The sequence below is a fragment of the Leucoraja erinacea genome, chromosome 7 (genome assembly GCF_028641065.1).
Source record: "Leucoraja erinacea ecotype New England chromosome 7, Leri_hhj_1, whole genome shotgun sequence".
Taxonomy (NCBI): Eukaryota; Metazoa; Chordata; class Chondrichthyes; order Rajiformes; family Rajidae; genus Leucoraja; species Leucoraja erinaceus.
Genome location: NC_073383.1, coordinates 64,058,799 through 64,079,183, shown reverse-complemented (window position 1 = coordinate 64,079,183; position 20,385 = coordinate 64,058,799). Strand labels below are relative to the sequence as shown.

At 38.3% G+C, this 20,385-nt stretch overlaps 1 long non-coding RNA gene across 1 annotated transcript; it reads right to left on the bottom strand.

Moving 5' to 3' along the window:
- Positions 1 to 719: 719 nt before the first annotated feature.
- LOC129699060 (uncharacterized) lies at positions 720 to 17,138 on the bottom strand. The gene is made up of 4 exons (XR_008723770.1): positions 16,783 to 17,138; positions 6,126 to 6,219; positions 5,504 to 5,582; positions 720 to 3,435 (listed from the first exon to the last, which is right to left on the bottom strand). It is a non-coding gene; the product is annotated as an uncharacterized LOC129699060 (long non-coding RNA).
- Between the last annotated feature and the right edge of the window lie 3,247 nt (positions 17,139 to 20,385).

Genomic DNA, 20,385 nt, shown 5'->3' with positions numbered 1-20,385 from the left:
TCTCTCTCTCTCTCCCCCCCCCCTCTCTCCTCTCTCTCTCTCTTCCCCTCCTCTCTCTCTCTCTTTCCCCACTCTCTCTCTCCCCCCTCTCCTCTCCCCCCCCCCCCCCCCTCCCCCACCCCCCCCCCCTCCCCTCCCCCCCCCCCCCCCCCCCCTCCCCCCCCCCCCTCCCCCCCCCCCCCCCCCCCCCCCCCCCCCTCCCCCCCCCCCCCCCCCCCCCCCCCCCCCCCCCCCCCCCCCCTCTCCCCCCCCCCCCCCCCATCCCCCAAATGTGACCAGCACTACTGTTGTCCGAGGTTTCTTCTTCCCCACACGCTGCAACTACCAATTCTCCTCTATTTACCTTACAGGTCATTGGCTGAGCCTGACAATATTTCAGAGGTTGTATCAGTCTTTCCATAACGGTCTGGAGCTTTCCAACAGCTCTTTCCAGCTGAGATGTGAGCCTCCAAATGACTCTGCCGGCACACTCTGTCAGTCACTTGTTCATCATCTGAAAACCATGTGGCTGTGCCAAAGTACCTGTTGTAAAATTGATCAGTTTCGAATTGAGGTAACTGATGTGTCTTAAGCAATAAAAGCAGTAGATAGATCTGTAATGCTCCCATCTTACATTAATCTTTCCCACAGTCCATAAGCCACATGCAGCCTCTCTGCTTTTGCAACACAATATAGCTGTGAGACTAGACAATATTCACAAATTAAAGAGACTTATTTGCATTAATGTGGCTATCACATTATTAAAATGTATTTTTTAAACATCCATAGCTGCCGTTGAGATTCGTCGCCCATCCTGAAAATAAAATTATGAAATATTTTCCTCAGCATGATCTTATAAAACAATAAGTGGAGAATGATTCTGAGATTCTGAATGCTTGTCTAATTCTGTCAGAAATTTCAGCATTTAGAAATTGCATGTTGTGATTTTTATAGCTGTTCTGTTCCAAACAATGGTTCAATAAGATGAAAATGATATCCAGCATGCAAAATGTTTATATCACATTTCATTTGGGAGAAAAAGTAGCATTTGTAAATTAATAATGTCAATGAATGCACCTAGAAACTTCCTCTTTCTGTAAAGGTATTAATTTTGCAACCTTATTTTCATTTATTGTTGGTAGTAACAATCCAATGACTAATTGCTCTAGTTCCATTTACTATATTATTTAGTATTTGGAATATTATTTGGTTTGGAAATGTACATGTTTAAAACACCTGTTTCCTATCAATTTTTCATGTTAACGGCGCATTAACTGATTTTCAATGGTTCAGAAACAAATGTTGCTCAGAAATCTCTCCCCACCCTCTTCCCTGCAAATAAATTGCAGGCATGTATTGATGTTCTCCATAGCACTCTTGAAACAGTTGGATTAAAGTGACAGTCCCACACTAGTCACACAGCTCACTCGTGCAGTCACAATCTGTCATCGCAAAAAACCCTGACTACAGCTGAATTTGTTTGAAAGAGGACATAGCCCCAGTGACCCCAAGCTAACAGAAAGGCCCCGAGTGATCGCTGAAGAAAAAGCAGCAAAATAGTAATGTGAATAAGCTGCCAATGTGCGAGAAAAGGCATCTCAAGAGGGTATCATTCATTTCTCTCACATTCCTCAATGGCTGTCAATGGTTGCACCTCTATGAACCTGAGTTGTCTTCTTGCCTGCTGAAGCTTCCATCTAGTTTAAAAGGCAGGTATAAAATAAAATGTACAAAAAGCATAAAAATGTGGATGTAAATTCATTTGAACGAGCATCAAATCTGAATCATGAAAAATGCACTTTATTTTGAAAGTCGAGCTCAGTGCATTCCTTCTGTATTTGCAGACACAGTTATGCCTTTCAAATTAACCATAATCACTCATGCACATGCATTTTTAAACTGGATATATATTCTTTTAAATGCCAAAAGTACATTAAGGTTTCAAATATTTATTAATAAGAGAACACATAGTATAATAATTATTATATCCATTTTCTTCCCTACATTTGTTATCTGTTTAATTTGTCCGTGATCATTCATTGTGAGTATTTCATTTTCATTCAGAACTGTGACTATAAATTGCAATATGCTGTGGAATTCATAGTTTTTATCAATATTCCATAAAAGTATTGGGATATATAGATTGTATTGTAAACTGAAAGATGGGACTTGCCCTTAAAATTAAAACAAATATCTGAAGGAAATAACTGCATTGGAAAATTCATATATTATTTGATTTAGTAATCAATCGAAAATAAAAATATGTTTGCAATTTGATCATTGTTGTTATTAATAAGGTGTTTATTTTATTGATAAACCTATACCCATTAAGTCAGACATTTCAAGATATCGAACGCGATAAAATGTGATGTTCACAAGTGTTCACACTTCATATTAGGACATAGTGACTTTCATAATCAATCAGTTTTGCATACATTTTGATGAATGGATTATCTGGCCTTGCTTTGGAGAACTGGAAGCTAGATATAACTGAAACATAGCTTTGATGTAAATCCAGAAATCATATTTATTATATCTGTATTAATCTTGTTTTGGAAGTAATTACATGCCCAATGTCACAGTATTACTTCCTTTGCTACACAACTATCTCTTGCGTCTTTGTCTATTGTGTCATTGTTAGCTTTCCTGACTTTTATGGCTTTTTGTTTTATCGGTACCTTGCATCTGTGCCATTGTTGTATTGCTTGGAAACTGCAGAGCTCGGCCACAAATCTTTGGTTAATACAAATACAACAAGGCATTTTTGTTGTGACTGGGGCAATACTACATCAAAATATGTTTTATTAAGACAAAGTCAACTGTGCTGGACATGAATGTTTCTGTTCTATTGATGCCGGGTTTTGTTTTAGGATGGTGTATGGGGAAGGACAAATTGATGGAAATAATTGCCTGAGCAAACAAAGTTCTGAGGGTTAAAATGAAGGAAAAATGTACTGCATACTTGTCCAGGCAAACCGGAATGTATGGGTTCCGAGAAGATCAACAATTTGGAGTTCTTTTAAGGAACAGACCTAATTCTTGTTCCATCAAAAAGACACCTAAAAGTATTGATGGCACTCTAATTGTCGATCACGATGATGATGATGGTGGTGGTGATGGAGGGTGAAGCAGAAACGTAGCCGCTGTAAACATTCCTGAAACTCACCTCCCATGGCCACGAAAAGCGACCACGAAAAGTTCCACGATTGACCTGGGAAGTGGGCTGTGGAAGCCTCGGTGCATGGAAGCAGATGAGTGGTTGCTGGAGGAGACAGGCATTGTTGCGGGGGTCTCGCGTCTTGGTGTTTTGTGGTGGCAGCTGCAGAAGCCCCTGTGGAGGATGGCTGAGCGAGTGGATAGAGCTCAGCCCACAGCAGCTGCGTGGAGCAGTGGTGGAAGGAACTGGTGCCGTTGTGCTGGGCTAGGCGAAATCCTACTTCATTGATCCAGTGCCTCCTTAGAGAAAGAAAATAAAGAATTGCATATCTCCTGGGCCCAAGACCAGACATTTCAGAGACTTGGAAGTGCAAGATGGTTCTGGAACGTGGCGACTCTCTGCATGCTGTTCCAGGAGAGGTCCTATCGCATTCATGGATAGTATGATTTGACTGCATAGCATGCAAGACAAGGTTTTCACTGTAACTCTCTACATGTGACAATAATGAAGTAAACTAAAATAATTTGCTCAATTTCCAAAATCCTCTACTAACCTGGTATTCCAAGCATGGCAGAACACCCTTCCTCATTGTTAATAATGTCCAAATCAAACGAGGAAATTGCAGCAATAAGTGTCTGTGAAGAACTCTCTTTAACATTGAAATTGGTCCCACCATCCTGACTCTCATTGAAACTCTTTTATATGACCACTAAATGTTCATTTGATTTTCTAGATACACAATTAAAGGATGTCACATTATTACCAAGAGTGAAAAGAGCAGTAATAAAGGAAGATTACCAGCACTGAAATATTCTCTTCATTGGACATTTTTTCACATTTAAAAGGCAGGATCTTTCATGATCTGAGTTGAGGAATATTTAGACAGTCGCAAAGTTTACTCTGATTACTGCCTAGGGCATATAAGTAAAATAGCCTGTCGTTAAGAGTGCAGCATATGATAGAATTTGCAAATGGAATTTTGCATGTGTTTAAAAGATAGATTTTTTAGTTATAATGTTGTGGCGAGATGTATACACCGCCATAGATTGGTAATGGTAAAGAAATGAAACAAGAGAATCAGTGTCATGTTGTCTTAAATGGTTTAACATGACTAAGTCAGACTTTTATTGTTTGATTTCAATCATTGATCATCCTTTCTGATTTTTCTTTAATTCAAGGCATCTGAGTGATTTGATCCGACCATTTTTTCACTTGCATGTCAAACCATAACGAGTTTACTTCCTCCAGAGACATCTTCTAACAAGGCATGATAAGGCCTCAGTATTTTTTGTTCTTATCATAAGCTCATATGTCCATAAGTCATAGGAGCAGAATTGAAAAAGAATGGAATGGAATTATTGTCACATGTGGCCAATCAAGTCTATTCTGCCATTCAATCATGGATGATCTATCTTTCCCTCTCAACCCCATTCTCCTGATCCCCAGAACCCCTGACACCCATACTAATCAAGAACCTATCCATCTCCACCATAAAAATATCTATTGACTTGGCCTCCACAGCTTTCTGCAGCAATGACTTCCACAGATGCAACACCCTCTGACTTAAGAATCTTATGCCAGATTTCCAGCATATGGAATCCAATATTTATGGATGAATGATACATGCTGATCATATGATGAGCGTTTGACAGCTCTGGGACTGTAATCACTGGAGTTTAGAAGGATGTAGGGGGAATCTCTCTGAAACTTTCCGAGTAATGAAAGGCCTAAATAGAGTGGATGTGGGGAAGATGTTTTCACCAGTGGGGGAGTCCAGGACCAGTGTGCACAGCCTCAGAATAAAATAACATACCTTTAGAAAGGAGATGAGGATTTCTTTAGCCAGAGGGTGATGGAATTCATTGCCACTGATGGCTGTTGGGAGCAATTTTGGGGTATTTTTAAAGCGGAATTGATAGGTTCTTGATTAGTAAGAGTGTCAAAGGTTACAGGGAAAAGGCAGAAGAACAGGGTTCAGAGGGAAATATAGATCAGCCATGATTGAATGGCGGAACAGATTTGATGGATCGAATAGCCTAATTCTGCTCCTATGCCTTATGAACTTACCTGCACCTTTTTAACTTTCAATTTTTTTTTGTATTATGAGTAACTTGCATTTATTTCTGATCACGACATTTTCAGTACTGCTACTTCTATCATCCTTTCTTTCGATTACATCTTTAATCATGCTTTTCTGTAATGCCAAATATAAAGCTTCTTTAATTGAAACCTCCACAATTGCTGTCGAAGGTAGGGGGCGCAGTTGACCATAGTTTTTTTAAGACAATTCAAGGTCAATATGTCTACGATTTTAAAATAAGTTCTTAATTGAGGAATTAACCCCTTAACAAACACATTGCCGCTTACCATTATTATCACTTCCATTGACTCTGAGCCCTTTGCCTCAAACCTCCACCTGACACCACACTTTCTGATGTCATGATTCCTGAGAGAGAGAGAAGAAGAGATTTACTAGAATGGTTTACTAAAATGGTTCCATTAGAGCAGCGGAAATTCAACTATATGTAGAAAGTGGTGGTGTTCTCCTTGGAGCCAAGAAGGTTGACAAAAGATTTGGTGGAAATGGACAAGGTCGTGGCTGTTTAGAGTAAAGCTGAGAGAGAGGCTGTTCTCATTAATTTAAGGCTCTGGACTGGGGTACACAGAGTCAAAGTGATGGTGAGAGTTAGAGGATGTGAGGAAAATCTTTGTTATGATGAGAATATCTGTGGCCTGAAACTCATCATCTGCAAGTGTGAGCTAATCAGAATTATTAGTCACTTAGAGGAAATAACTTGGGAGAGCAATGGAAATAGGATTGACTAGAGCAAGAATGCACGGGATCAATAAGCTGATCGTCATCCTTCCCTGGAAGAGTGAATTCTACAATTCTACATCATGCCTTCCAGTGTTTGTTTTATTTATTTGTTTACCATGCCAGAGTCTGGAACATCCTTCCAATAGCATCCAAAACCCCTCATTTACTCACCAAACCTATTTCAAATGTATGCAGTCGCCCGGTACTGCTCAAAATGTTCCTGAATCCTACTTGAGTTTGACAGCATCTCTCATGTTGCCTTGACCTGTAAGAAGTAAAATATAATTGGTAATAAAGCTGCACATATACTCAGCAGTAATCAAAGCCATTGTTCTACACTCAATGAATGGTTTCCAAGCAAACATTCACAACAAGGGCTGAAACATTACATAGTTCTCCGAGAAAACCAAAACTTGACTTATTGATTTCTGAAAATCAATGATATTGCACATTACAAAGCATTAAACAGGAGCAACATCGCATGAAGGCCACCACTGCATGCACGGATGTGTTTGTAGTTGCAGGCTGGCATCCCTATCTTCTCCCACCATCAGTGTTGCCCTGTAGTTACATTGCTAGTGCTTGGCTTGCCTTTATTTCCACAAAGTTAAATTTAAACTTGAGATTTAGGGCATTGTGTTTTTCTACTCTGTGTTTTTCTTCAGTACAGTGATAGAGTTTACCAGTGGACATATTTTTGTTTTACCTTAATTTTATTGTAATATCATTGCTGAGGTGACCTGTTATCTTGTCGTACACATTTCATTGTACCATTGACCCTGTGTTAACCTACATATGACAAATAAAACTGAACTGAACATATTATCTGATTTGTAAAATGTGCCATGAACAGTCAAAATAATAATTTCTAGAAAATTCAATGAAAATCTATAATTTGCCCAGTGTTCAACAAGTCAGCTACCTACTCTTTCCACAGATCCTCTCTGAGCTGCTGAATATTTCCACCATTTTCTGTGTTTAATTTCAGTTATCTAGCACCTGCATTATTTTATTTTTCCATAAAGAGCCTAGATACATGGATCACTAAATCCGAGGTTCAAACTTAAAAGCCAATAATGAAAACATAAACGTCAATAATTCAGGTAATTTATTGATTTTGCATGGAATACTTTTGTTTTAATGAGTAGCTGAAGATACGTCTGCAGAATTAATATACTTTTATATCACCCCTGCCCTGTGTTTTCTCCAAATAATGTTTATTTGAAATTATGTTAAAATATGATTTACTTCATTGCTGTTAGCTTGAAATATATATGCTGATCAGGTTAGTTTGATTATTGGGTGGAGTAAAAAAAGCCATCATATTTGAAAGTGTTTGAATTTTCGGATGCACTGAAATTGTTGCCAAACTATGTTGTGATGATTTAAACCAACATCTTTCACCGAGCCCACAGCTAACAATGGCCTGTTTCATTTATCATTGTTACTTTTTTGCACATTTTCCATTCATTTGTATCATTCATTTCATTCATTTTCATCTTCCTATATCAGCATCTATATCTCTTCCTTTTCCCCTGACTCTTAGTCTGAAGAAGGCTCTCGACCCGAAACGTTACCGATTCCTTTTCTCCAGAGATGCTGTCTAACCTGCTGAGTTACTCCAGCTTTTTGTGTCTATCTTCGGGTTAAACCAACATATGCAGTTCCTTCCTACACATCTAAACACATCAGCTCCACTATCAGCTCCAAACTTAATGAAAATTTCTAATTGGCCTAAAATGAATCAGTTTAAAAGTACACAGCATGTGAGACTCCTCTGAATAAACAGTAGCCAGACACTCTGGAATCCATCATTATGAGTTAACCTCAAAGAGCCTTGACTAAACATGATTCTCGACAATATTTATCCCACAAATAGACCTGTTGAAGAATCCATCCCGCAATAAACATGATTTGGATCATTATCCCATGCTACTTCATGCAAAAGCTTACTGGATGCAAGCGAAACAAACAAATGGTGTTATCTCCTCAAACAAAATTGTACACTTTGCTGTAACATAATTACATGTGCCCACTTCTTACTTTGAAACATAAACCTAAGACCAAATTTGTTTACCAAACAGGAAATAGTCCTCGATCTTTATTTGTTCTTGCACTTGGTTGCAGCTGAGGGCCTGATAAGGGCCAGGTGAGTCCTGACGAACACAATGTGTTTAGTCTGTGACCACTGTTGAAACTGAACCAAAGGTAGACACTGCGACTTTCACCTTTGATGAGATGCATTTGAATTTCCAACCAGCTGCTTAATCCCTGGGTCAGTGTGGTATCAATTTGTGTATGTGATTTAGATCCCAGAGAAGTAGCTTGTATATCTGGATTGGATGCACAGAGACTCTTGCCCAGACTAGGTGAATCGAGGACCAGAGGACATATGTTAAATGTGAAGGGGAAAAGATTTAATAGGAATCTAAGGGGTAACTTTTTCACACAATGGGTGGTGGGTGTATGGAACAAGCTGCCAGAGGAGGTAGTTGAGGCAGGGATTATCCCAACATTTAAGAAGCAGTTAGACAGGTACATGGATAGGACAGGTTTGGAGGGATATGGACCAAACGCTGGCATGTGGGACTAGTGTAGCTGGGACATGTTGGCCTGTGTGGGCAAGTTGGAGCAAAGGGCCTGTTTCCACACTGTGTCATTATGACTATTATTTGGCCAATTGAGCGTGAGATCACATAAATCTTGGACATCTCAATTTTTTAAGCTGATTTTTAACATTTCAAAGCTTTAACAATTAAATTTACAAAAAAAATCTATGTATTGTAATTTGCAGCCAAGTCCCATTTAGCATAAACAAATTAAAATCAAATTTGCAAGATAGCTGCTTTATTTCTCTAAATTTATCATCATCGTACTGCTTTGAGTTATCTTTAGTCTTTCTTGGTGTTTTTGCTACACTTTTGTTCATAATCTCTAGGAATTATAAGTATCACCAGGAGTTCAAATAGGAAAAAAAAGGATAAAGTTTCAGACTGGACTTTTAAAAAATAAATGGTAGGCTATTAATAAATCAAAACAAATTTAAACAGTTCCCTTGACTCATTTATCTCTTGAAATCTCACCCATATTAGCATCCAATGAATGTCAGGCTGGGATAAAGATTGACGATGCATGTGCACCTTGGCACTGAAATGATTTCGGAGAAAGCTGAACTATGTGAAAGAGTTCTTTCTGTCCCTTAATCATTCAATTCTCAGACATTTCCAATTGGTTGAACTACTTTCAAACAACAATCAGTTGCCAGAGGCGTTAACCTTGTTCGTGGTCTATGCACTATAGTTCTTAACTGTCGAAACTCAGATTTTATCAACAAACTCCCTTGTGTTCAGTGAATCAGACTTTATAAGGAGAAAGACAGTAGAATTTTATTTTAGGGCTCAATTATGTCGTTTATGTTATATCTAAATGAATGTGAAATGAAATCTCATTGAAACCTATTGTGTAAATCTCTTCTGAGATGTCTGAAATGTTTGCTTTGATAATCAAATAATATTTTCAGAACATTCAAGTAAGCATGTAAAAATGTAGAAACATGCCATTCAGCCTAGCGTGGTCCATATTTGCATGTATGCCCAACATAATCCCCTGACTATGCCTCCTCATCTCATAGCATCAGCATAGCTTTTTTTTTTCTCTCTCATATGTTTACCTAGCTGAAACGCATCAGTTCTATTTGTTTTCATTTTCTTTTGTGGGAGCAGGTTCAACATATTGGTTATTCTCCAGTTACGAAGTTTCTTCTGAATTCATTGATAGACACAAAAAGCTGGAGTAACTCTGCAGGTCAGACAGCATTTCTGGAGAATAGGTGATGTTTCGGATTGGGACCCTTCTTCAGACCTTGTGTTCCCTTATATTTATGACGTCATAACTAAAAGTATTAGACCGTCTCTGAATGAAATTACTTTTAAGAATATTGTTGGTCTCAGCCCTAAAATGTTAACTTTATTTCTCTTTCCACAGATCCTGCCTGATCAACTGCCAGTTTCCAATATTCTCCGTTTACATTGCCTGGCAGAGTAGGATTGAGAGGACAAATGGCCTATTCTAGCATTTGTTTCTTGTTCTTATCAGAAACTAATAAGGGTTTTTTTTTAACACATTTTGTTGTAACATATATGATGGTTTCTCAAGTACTTTGTGCGATGTCAGTTTGAAATGGTCTGGGATTTCTGTCATCTGAACTTTCAACAGCCAGTCGCCTATGCAAACATGATAATTGGCATTAAAAACAGCAGTGTAAAGAAACAGGAAGTCCATTGCTAAGTGTTGAAAAGTGCTAAATGTGCTTCAAAAAAAGAACAGCACCATTTTTATAGTCTCCAAGATGCAGTTCCATTGATGTGAATGATGTGAATTTATGAGGTTGAGTTCAACATGTAGTGTGTCCCTCCATAGTTCATTTAAAGATATTGCAAGTGACTAATTTCTAAGCCACTAATTGCAATGGTAATGTAAAGTGTGAAATTTTATGATCGTTTGGATCTTATCAACTTCCCCAGATTTGAGGAAATATGTGAGCTTTTCTGTTCTCATTGTATGAGTCTCATCAATGTTCTAGAAATAAACTGAAAAACATTCTGATCCACTTATTAGACTGCCGTCATCACTGGTCTCATGATCCAACATTGGAGCTTCAGTGACCTGTCCCTACAAGGATCTGTCTATGAAATTCTTATGGTCCCACTTTCATCGATTTGTTCAGATTGCATTGCAGATGGATTATGCCCAGTATTCCATGGGTGCCATTGTCTACTTTGCGTCATTCCTCATTTACTAGCATTTTCTCAGAGAAGGTCTCCATTCCTGGAGCTCAGCTATCCAAAGCTGCTGGCATCTTCTGGAGGTGGCGGGTCAGTGATTTCCAGTGGCACTTGGAGGCCAATTATGGGTAGTTTTGTGTATTCTATTTTAAAGGTAACAATACCATCTGATTATACTGAATGCCATCCATTACAAGGCTCCAGATTATAAAATCATCTTGTGATGAAGGGGCTGCCGATATATTTTTTTATGCCATGTTCTAAGTTGCCCACTCTGTATCTCAGCTCATTTAAGTACACCTAATGGCTTCATCTCGAAGGACAGAATTGCATTCAGGTTGAACTTGTCTATTTTCTCATGCACATTCTGAAAATGTATGGCTTTCAATGTTGCAGAATATGATGGAAATGAATAAATGCTGCACAAAACGTATCACTGATCATGACGTTTTATTCCCATGATTAGGTGTTCATGAACATAGTGCAGTGGTCTTGTTTCAGTACGATCTCAACTGGGTTTATTGTCCTCTGGTGGAGTATTGGTTAATCAGTTTACATAAAATCTCTTTGTATGCCGTTTGTTAATGCACTCATTAACCTGTTCTGTCTGAAACAGCACACAGAATGATTTTACACAAACACATTAGTCTGTATGTGACCAGAGGATATTAAACCCCCTTGAAGTGTACAAGAAGTTTGGAACCTGGTAACGATAATACTGTTTATGTTTGATTATTTTTCATAGATTTCAAACGTTGTTGGACATGACAATCGAAAATTATCTCGTCTTGACACAACTTCAATATTGCACAGCAATGGACAGATCACCTGGTCCTTCATTGTGGCTGGAGATATTACCTGTGCAACCAATGCAACAGATCATTAGGTAGGTAAAATAAACCAGTACTGATTCAAAGGTACATGGCTTACTCCAGCATTTAGTAAACCCCTACTTATCAAACAAACAAAGAAAAAAAATTCTAATAGTCCGGTGGAATGAATTTAATATCCTATTTTGCTTTCCAGAAAGTTTTCAGGTAATTAGTTCTCAATATGAAATATAATTTTTGCTATTTTAAGGTATAACCATTGAAGGAGAGATAATTTACATAGAAGCAGGCAGTTTGGCCCATCATGTCTGGACTGATCATCTGTGGAAAATGTGGCTCATTTATCAATTTGGAATTTTAGGTTGTGATAGGAGTTTATCATTATTATGATTCAAAGGTCTTCAAACCAAAACATTAACTTTAACACAAATGTTATCTGAAATGCTAAGCATTTTCTGTTTTTATTTCTGCATTTGGTTCAGTTTTGTGTTTGAATCCAGGCTAATTATGAATTTGTATCCTAGCAATCTGACTGAAATTAAATTCAATGAATTAATCAAAGTCAGTAGTTGAAAAATGACTATGTTGTTATAAAAGCCATTTTCTACAAAAATATATTTTGGGGAAGAGAATCTGCCATTCTTGCATCGTCTGGTCTATGTGCAACTCCAAACAATGTGGCCGATTCTTGTGGCAACAAGGAACTACATATGCTGGTTTACCAAGGAAAGATACAAAATGCTGGAGTAACTCAGTGGATCAGGCAGCACCCCTGGAGAACATGGATAGATAATGTTTTGGGTTGGGCCCTTCTTCAGACTGATTCTTATCTGCCCTCAAAAATGATCCAGCATGCCACATAATGCAAGGACCATAAGGATTGGCCAATATGTGAAAACCTTGCAAGCAATGTTCACATATTGAATATTCTAATTTCATATAGTCTTGATGGAAAAGGGTTAAAATATCATCAGAATGCAAAACAGTACTGTAGTAAATGTACATTCTCCTTGGAACCGTATGCTTAAACACAAAACAGCTGTAAATTCTGGAACAAATCTGAATTTACAGCAGAAGTGTAAACAGGCTTTCAAATGCCTTAATTATACATATTAGTTTTTGTTACTGTCTCTTGACTATTTCTTGATACATTACATCTGATATTCATATACCATTCTATACGTTAGAATGCACTTTTGTATGTGAGCAAAACAAATGCGTTTAAAGGTGATGCTTGAACTAAATCATTCAAAAGGGATCACCTGAATTATGCATTAAAATTAAGCCTTAAAGTGCCTTTTGACCTTTCCTCTCATCTTTAAACCCAGCTCTCAGCAAATGGCACCTTTGTCAGTGACAACCCACATTTGTTTTTGCACTGCAAACGTAGTAAATGTGTGTGTTCCTCCATGAAGGAAATGTATATAATGCAGCTGCAACTCTAATGAAGCTTTAACAGTGATAAAATTATTTTTTGTTATCAGTTAACAGCTAAAAAAAGATTATTTGTCTGAAACAATTAGGGTGTAAATAAAGAATAGAATCCAGCATTTCTAAAATGGCCAGTCTGGTGGTAGTAGTAATGAATGATCCAACATATTTTAAGATAGCTTGAGCAGATTAACATGCTTTGCTTCAAGTGTGGATGACACACTTTTTTTGCTTTATTCTAGCATAAAACATGCCGTAATTATCATTATTACTATAGAAATCAACAAAAAAGTAATGACATTCATACTGGTGAAACAGCAACCTAAAAGTCACTCTAAACTAAGGTCTCAGGCAGACCCCTCAGTAACCAGTGTTAGGAAATAATCACGGTAGCTCTTGACTGTAGGGACCATTCTGTGGCTCAATAAAACAGAGCAAAAAGATTGAATGCTGCCATCAGTCCCGAGACTAGTTAGGAATGAGTTAAAGATGCCGGGTGGAAATGGCTGCTGCAGTAAACGTATGATGCCATTCTAGTCAGCCTGGGATTTACCAAGGTAAACAGAAGAAGGATTAACTGGCCAACAAGTTGGATAATTTACAGAAACCATATGAGAAGTTCCTCAGCATAATCCCGATAACATAATAGCTCCTGCTCTGTTTACAGTAGAGTTAGTGGGTTTATTATCTGGAGTGCTTCATTATATACAAAAGATCCCAATGATGGTCCTTTAGTCAAAATAAACAGGCATAAAGTGCTCTGCACATACTGTTTTTGGTGAGTGTTTGTGCTATTTATTTAATAATTGACTGTAAACTAAGTCATAAACAGAAGGAAAAACAGCTCACTAAGGGATTTTTGAAAGATTGATAAATATTAGGGAATCTCAATTAAGCTTTACAAGAAATGCAGATATTAAAAATTTGGTCAAGAATCTAATTAGCTCTAGGTAATTAAACAGTCTTGCACAGGGTCATTAATCTTCCCTTGGACCTTTGATGTTTTTGCATACTGTCTTCTAGTCATTAATAAAATTCATGCTCATTCCCTTTGTGGTGTTTTTATCATTACACTCTTCTGTAGAGCACAGTGCAAGTGTCATCGTGTCACAAGAGCCCCTCATCCACTAATTCGGTCTTTGCTTGTTCATTTTAACCCTATTGATACTGAAAAGAACAGTAGTGCACACGAGCATATGAACAAGGGGGCTGCTGTTTCAATGGTTTCCTTTAATGACTGTACAGTTAACATCCCTAATCTTATCTGGTGCTGTTCCTCTGCTTCAAATCCTTTAGGTCCCATGATATTATTTTGCCTCCTTGTAATTTAGCAGGACTCAAATTACTACTAGCATAACCCTTCATGCCTGCACAGCTTTTCAGAGTCTTATGCTGCACTCAAATCTTGGGAATGGTTCTTTTTTTTTGTCAAAAACCATTTAGTTATGCGAGGATAACATTTCTGGAGAAAGTTTTAAGAGACATTTACTCGGTGGAGGAAGGGGAGCACTGCATGGGGGGGGGGGGGGGGGGGGGGGGGGGGGGGGGGGGGGGGGGGGGGGGGAGGGGGGAGATTGTACGGATGTTCCATGAGGGAATCATTCCACTCTGTCGACATTTTCTCAGCAAGTGCTGGAAAGATTTCTGGAGGGAAACAATCCAATTCTCTGTATCATGACAATGAACAGAAAATGGTGACAAGAAAATGAGACACAAAAACAAGCCAGCATATTTAATTAAATTATATTGTTTAAGGTAGGCGCTGGGAAATGCAGTGGGAAGAATTAGACTGGATAATGTCTTACAAAAATCTTTTAAAATGTTCAATGTTCCCTACCTCACAGAGGCTGCTAAATCGTCATACAGTTAAACTATTTTAAAACCCCACAAACATTGTAATATCCCATATTTTTTCTGCTTTTTATCTAAGAACTTTGATATCAACATCATTAAGTTTATCGTTTCCAGAGTTCTGAATTTAATCATTTTTTGTGTTATCTGAAAATTCTTTTAACATGTTTTGTGTGCATTGGGCAGCTTTGAAATAAACTTCCTGAGGTTTTTTTTTACTGTACAGGAACTGTTCTTGAAAAAAAATAGAGTTCAAATGTTTAAAGCTTTTAAGGTTCATGCCACCTCACAGTTTCCTGGTAAATTGTAAGGTCATACAGGGACCAGATGGGCATGGGAGAAATGCACAGTTCTGGAAACATTATATCATTTCCTGTTCTGTTTCCTGTCAAGGACACTGGCCAAAAATTGCTATTAATGGGCAATTTCCATAGGGCAAAGGAGAACAGGAGAGGGAGGGACTTGTGCTAGTCTGCTTTGTGATTGTACTTTTATCAAACGGACTGAAGAGGGCAGAATGTGCACTGTGTAAACAGCAGTCAACTGAATCCCCTCTCTTTTTAACCATTGCAACCTTTTCCTTCTACAAGTTTAACCAATTTATAATGAAGTTTCTCTATTTTATTAGGAATTTAATTTCAACAATGGTTTATAACATATTCTAAAAAACACTGTGCGCAGGAGTAACTCAGAATCTGGCAGCTCGGGTGGCACGGTGGTGCAGTGATGGAGTTGCTGCCTTACAGTGCCAGATATCCGGGTTCGATCCTGACTAGTGCAGTACGTATGGAGTTTTTACATTCTCCCCGTGACTGCGTGAGTTTTCTCCAGGTGCTCTGGTTTCCTCTCACACACCAAAGACGTACAGGTTTGTAGGTTAATTGGCTTGGTAAAATTGTAAATTGTCCCTAGTGTGTGGAGGATAGTGTTAGTGTGCGGGGATCGCTGGTCGGCGCAGATTCGGTGGGGAGAAGGGCCTTTTTCCGGCTGTAACTGTAAACTAAACTAAACTAAATCTCTGCAGAACAGCCCTTTGTCGTATGCCCTTTGTCGTCTGCCCACAGAGATTTTTTTTCTCTTTCCCATCAGAAAGATTAGAGTTTTCCACATGTAAAATGTAAACAGTTAATAACTGGATTAATGATACCCAATGTTATTTTTTTGTTTGTGTTAAACCAGTACATTCCACTCTCAAACATGTCATCAAAGGCTTAAACCTCAAACTGACTTTTAGCCATGATTTTGTTGGCTCGTATAAATCTAATCAATATTTCACAATGTAGGTAAAAATCTTCACGCTGCATTCAGATGGATGCTTGCCTGGTGGACTAGCACAACTTTTGCGCGGAGGGACCTTAATACCACTTTACCTACTCTCCCCTAGCTCATAAGGGGTGGCTCATAGCTCATAGCAGAAATGTTCCAAAATTGGTATTTTTGAAAAGTTTGCACTATCAGTATATGAGCTCAGCAAGTGTAAAACTGCTTTAATAATGTAACATTTTCTACTAAAATTCCAGTGTAGCAGTGGTCTCCCAATACAATAACAATCATTTTTTAATGAAATGTCATTATTGCCAACATGAGTTCATTAAATGAGGGTTCCACTGAATTGGATTTTGGTATAAAAATCAAATGCTGAAATGCAGGGAACAGATGTACAGGAAATGATGCAGAACTTTGTGTGTATAATTTTGGCTGTAAGCATGGTTTAGTACAAAACCAGGTTATAAACCTGCTGTATCTCTTTTTAATGGGTCACACAGGACAATTAAACAACCATTAACATGTAATTCTTTCCTTCTTCCCACCCAACATGCACAAGGCAAATTATCGTACAAGTACTAATTCCACTTTAGATTTTTTTTTTTCCTCTCTCTCTCTCTCAGCTCTACCGTACTAGCCAATAGCTTGAAAGTTTTGATTGCTTACCATCAGTTCTTTGTGAGGCAATTCTATAATTTTCAAATAAATTTAAAGCCAAAACAATTTTCTCCAACTTTGTAGATAACTGCGTCGTACAGGACTTTACAATCTATCTGAAAAAGAGAACAAAATCTAGATAAAATGTGGATGGTGCAGCTTTAAGTAAATTCAGCTGTAATCAATCTCTTCAGTTCTAACACGGTGACATAAACATCTCTCTCAATATTACTTAGCTAATGAAAGAATAGATCCTTTGAGAAGTTCCTGGGAGGCTCATTTCTCTGAGTACAGATAGTAAAAGTTAACTGATGAATGGCTGCAATGTCTTAATATGTTTCTACTTATAACTTACATGCAGCAAAGAGTATTCAGGAGGAGCTATTCCCTGGAGACCCGGGCGTCCTTGTAGGTTGTCAGAGTCAATGAGCCAGGTTGATTTTAAACCCTTTTAAAATGAAAATTTATTTTGATGAGTAACACATTTTTGATTCACTGTGCACTTCTTTTTCTTTACTGATTTACTTTCTAAAACAGGCCAATAAAGCACTCATTTAAAAAGTAATTAAAAGCATGTTATCATTAGCAGTTTAGCCTGAATAAAATTGGCAATAGGACCATAAGGACTGAAGAAAAAGTTAGTATCCCATGATAGTCTATACTCCGCAGTGAGTAATAAAACCTTCAGAATGAGGTCTTCAAATTGAGTTTGATTGGTAAAACCTTCCATGTTTGACAGAGTGAGTCTTCCCTCAGCACCTCTGGCTGCTAGCATGTGCTGCCAATTTGTTCTATCTATCTGAAGCGACTGAGGCAGAGATTTGGAAGCTAATATTAAGTCTCGATTCTTTCTGGGTTTAATTTACTAACGTTGAAGCTGTAAATTTTGAGGGCAAGTGCCAAAAATATGAGAGTAAGGTTAGATGAATTGGAATGGGAGGAGATTTATGTGGAGCATTTTCACCAGTTCAATCCAGTCTCGTCAAATGCCTTGTAACAGTGCCATAAAAATGTTATGTAATTCTGCATGACACCAAAGCTGGTTTGTTAAACACTTGGATGTATGAACAATGAAGGTTTAAATCTGAGCAAATAAATAATAGTAGACATTTAAAAGGAGCAGCACAATGGCACAAGGGGCAGCACAGTGGCGCAGCGGTAGAGTTGCTGCCTTACAGCAGCAGAGATCCGAGTTCGATTCTGAGTACGTGTGCTGTCTGTACGGAGTTTGTACATTCTCACTGTGAGCGCGTCGGTTTTCTCCGGTTTCCGCATACATTCCAAAGACCTGCAGCTTCGTAGGTAAATTGGCTCCTGTAAATTTTCCCTAGTGTACAGGATAGAACTAGTGTATGGGCGATTGTTGGTCGGCGTGAACTCGGTGGGCCGTTGCAGTATCTCTAAACTAAACTTGTGAAACAATTTGTATACAATTTCCAAAATATTTTAAAAATTGATCTGAAATATGGTCTGTGTACATTATGAGATGTCAGCTGTGTTTCGATGGACAACAATCTTCCCTCATGCTAAATGCTACCCTTTGAGTTGTGTGTGTACGGAGGGGAAGCAGCACTCACAAAGCACTCCCTTTCAGATAAAATGGTAAACATGGGTGCTGTATGCTTTTTCAGATGTAAAAGGTATATTATTCCTGGAACCGGACCATTAATCAATATTCCTGAAACAAATCCACTACACTGTTAGTGAGAGTCTGCAGAGAGTAAGTTGATTGTCACGATTTCTACATTACAGTGATGATTGTACAGTAATTGAAAAGGAAATTACTTCCTTGGCTATAGGTTTTCCTGAAAGCGGCTATAATGTGCTATAGGTTTTTCTGAAAGGGGTGTGAAAGGTTTTACAGAAATCCATGTGTTTTGTCTACACAAAAACTGAATCTTGAGTAAAATACAAAGTGCTGGAGGAACTCCTCAGGTCAAGTAGAATGTGGCATTTCAGGCCACAATCTTTCTTCTGGATGATAGAATTAGTTTGAAGAAGGGCACTGACCTAGTTTAGAGACACAGCATTGAAACAGGCCATCAAGTCCATGCCAATCATTGATCACCTGTTACCATTTGTTTAAGTTATCCCACTTTCTCATCCACTTCTGACAATATGGGGTAATTTACAGAGACCAATTAACCTGCACACCTTTGGGATATGGGAGGGAACCAGAGCACCCGGAGGAAACATCCGAGGTCAGGATTGAACCCAGGTCTCAGGTGCTGTGAAGTAACAGCACTACCAGCTGCCCCACCGTGCTGCTCACTGATGCTTGTATTACATTTGGTGTGGGATAATGCCCACTGTCAGTCTGTCTCCCAATTAATTACATAGACTCAATATCAGGCAAAAGACAACACCTTCAGCAGTCCGGATAATTCTCACTTCTACACAATTGCAATCGCGTATCCAATGAACTCAAGGTCATCGCACTGTTCAGAACACAGCACGCTCTCTTGATGTGGAAAGGCTCTGGATGCGTAACTCGAAGAGCTCATTCCACATCTAACTCTCTGTAACTGTCAGACTATTATCTGGATGCGAAGACATCAGATTTGAGAATTATGGACACTAAAACAGAGGCACTTCCTAAAAACCACATAACATTTAAATCCTGTGTCTTTTTAAATAACACCATTAAAGGTCATCCACTAAACCTGGCTAATACATTAATTTTTGTGCTGTTTAGCTCGGTAACAAGGATTTGCTATTGTAAGCACAGAATTGATGATCAGATTAAATAGATTTATATTTTCTGAGTAGAACAGTGATTCCGATTTTGGAATTATGATCTAGTTTAACTGAGTCCGTGAAACTTGTTAGGGAGACAGTCGTTTTACATGTTGTTCAGATCATGTGCCTATTGTTGCTTGATTTGCAATATACTGTCACAATTATTTTTCTCATATGTGTCTCAGAGAATAAGAGTGCTTTGGAAAGAAACTTTCCAAAGCACATTCTGCAGAGCATCATCAGTCAGATAAGTGAAGGTGGACAAATTGGTCTGACTAACAAATTCCTGCTTTCCTTGTGGGAATTTGCCCCAGCAGTAGGGCAGTAGTTCTTGTAGGGAAAATAAAAGGTAAATGCTTTTAAGAACATCTCCCGGTAGACAATCATTCACAATCATTCAGATTTCAAAACGTATTTTATCTTCCAAATACATTCACAAGGAGGATCACGTTCATATCAGTAATTGGAGTACAAGAATGTCAAAACCTATAAGATAAAGCTCTCTGAGACCTAGTGGGAAGGAATGGAGAGTGGGCAGAAGCCACCTTTTACCTCTCACTGACTATGATTTTTTCATCCGACTTGCTTTTGTTCTTCTGAATGTGAATGGTGGACTTGGACTGAATTTTTTTAAATGATATTGCTATGATGCAAGGCCCAAAGTTCTAATGTTATTTCTGAATCAGCACCATCCAACTTTGTCTTTATTTTCTGTAATGGAGGACTCAATTGAGCATCTTATCTTGATTTGGAATAGCACATCTAATAGTCCAGGATATACAGTACTAAGGATAGTAAACCTACTTTGTTTGCTTTTGTAACTCCCCATCTCACCTCCATTCACATACAGCCTTTGTACTCATTTTGCATTCA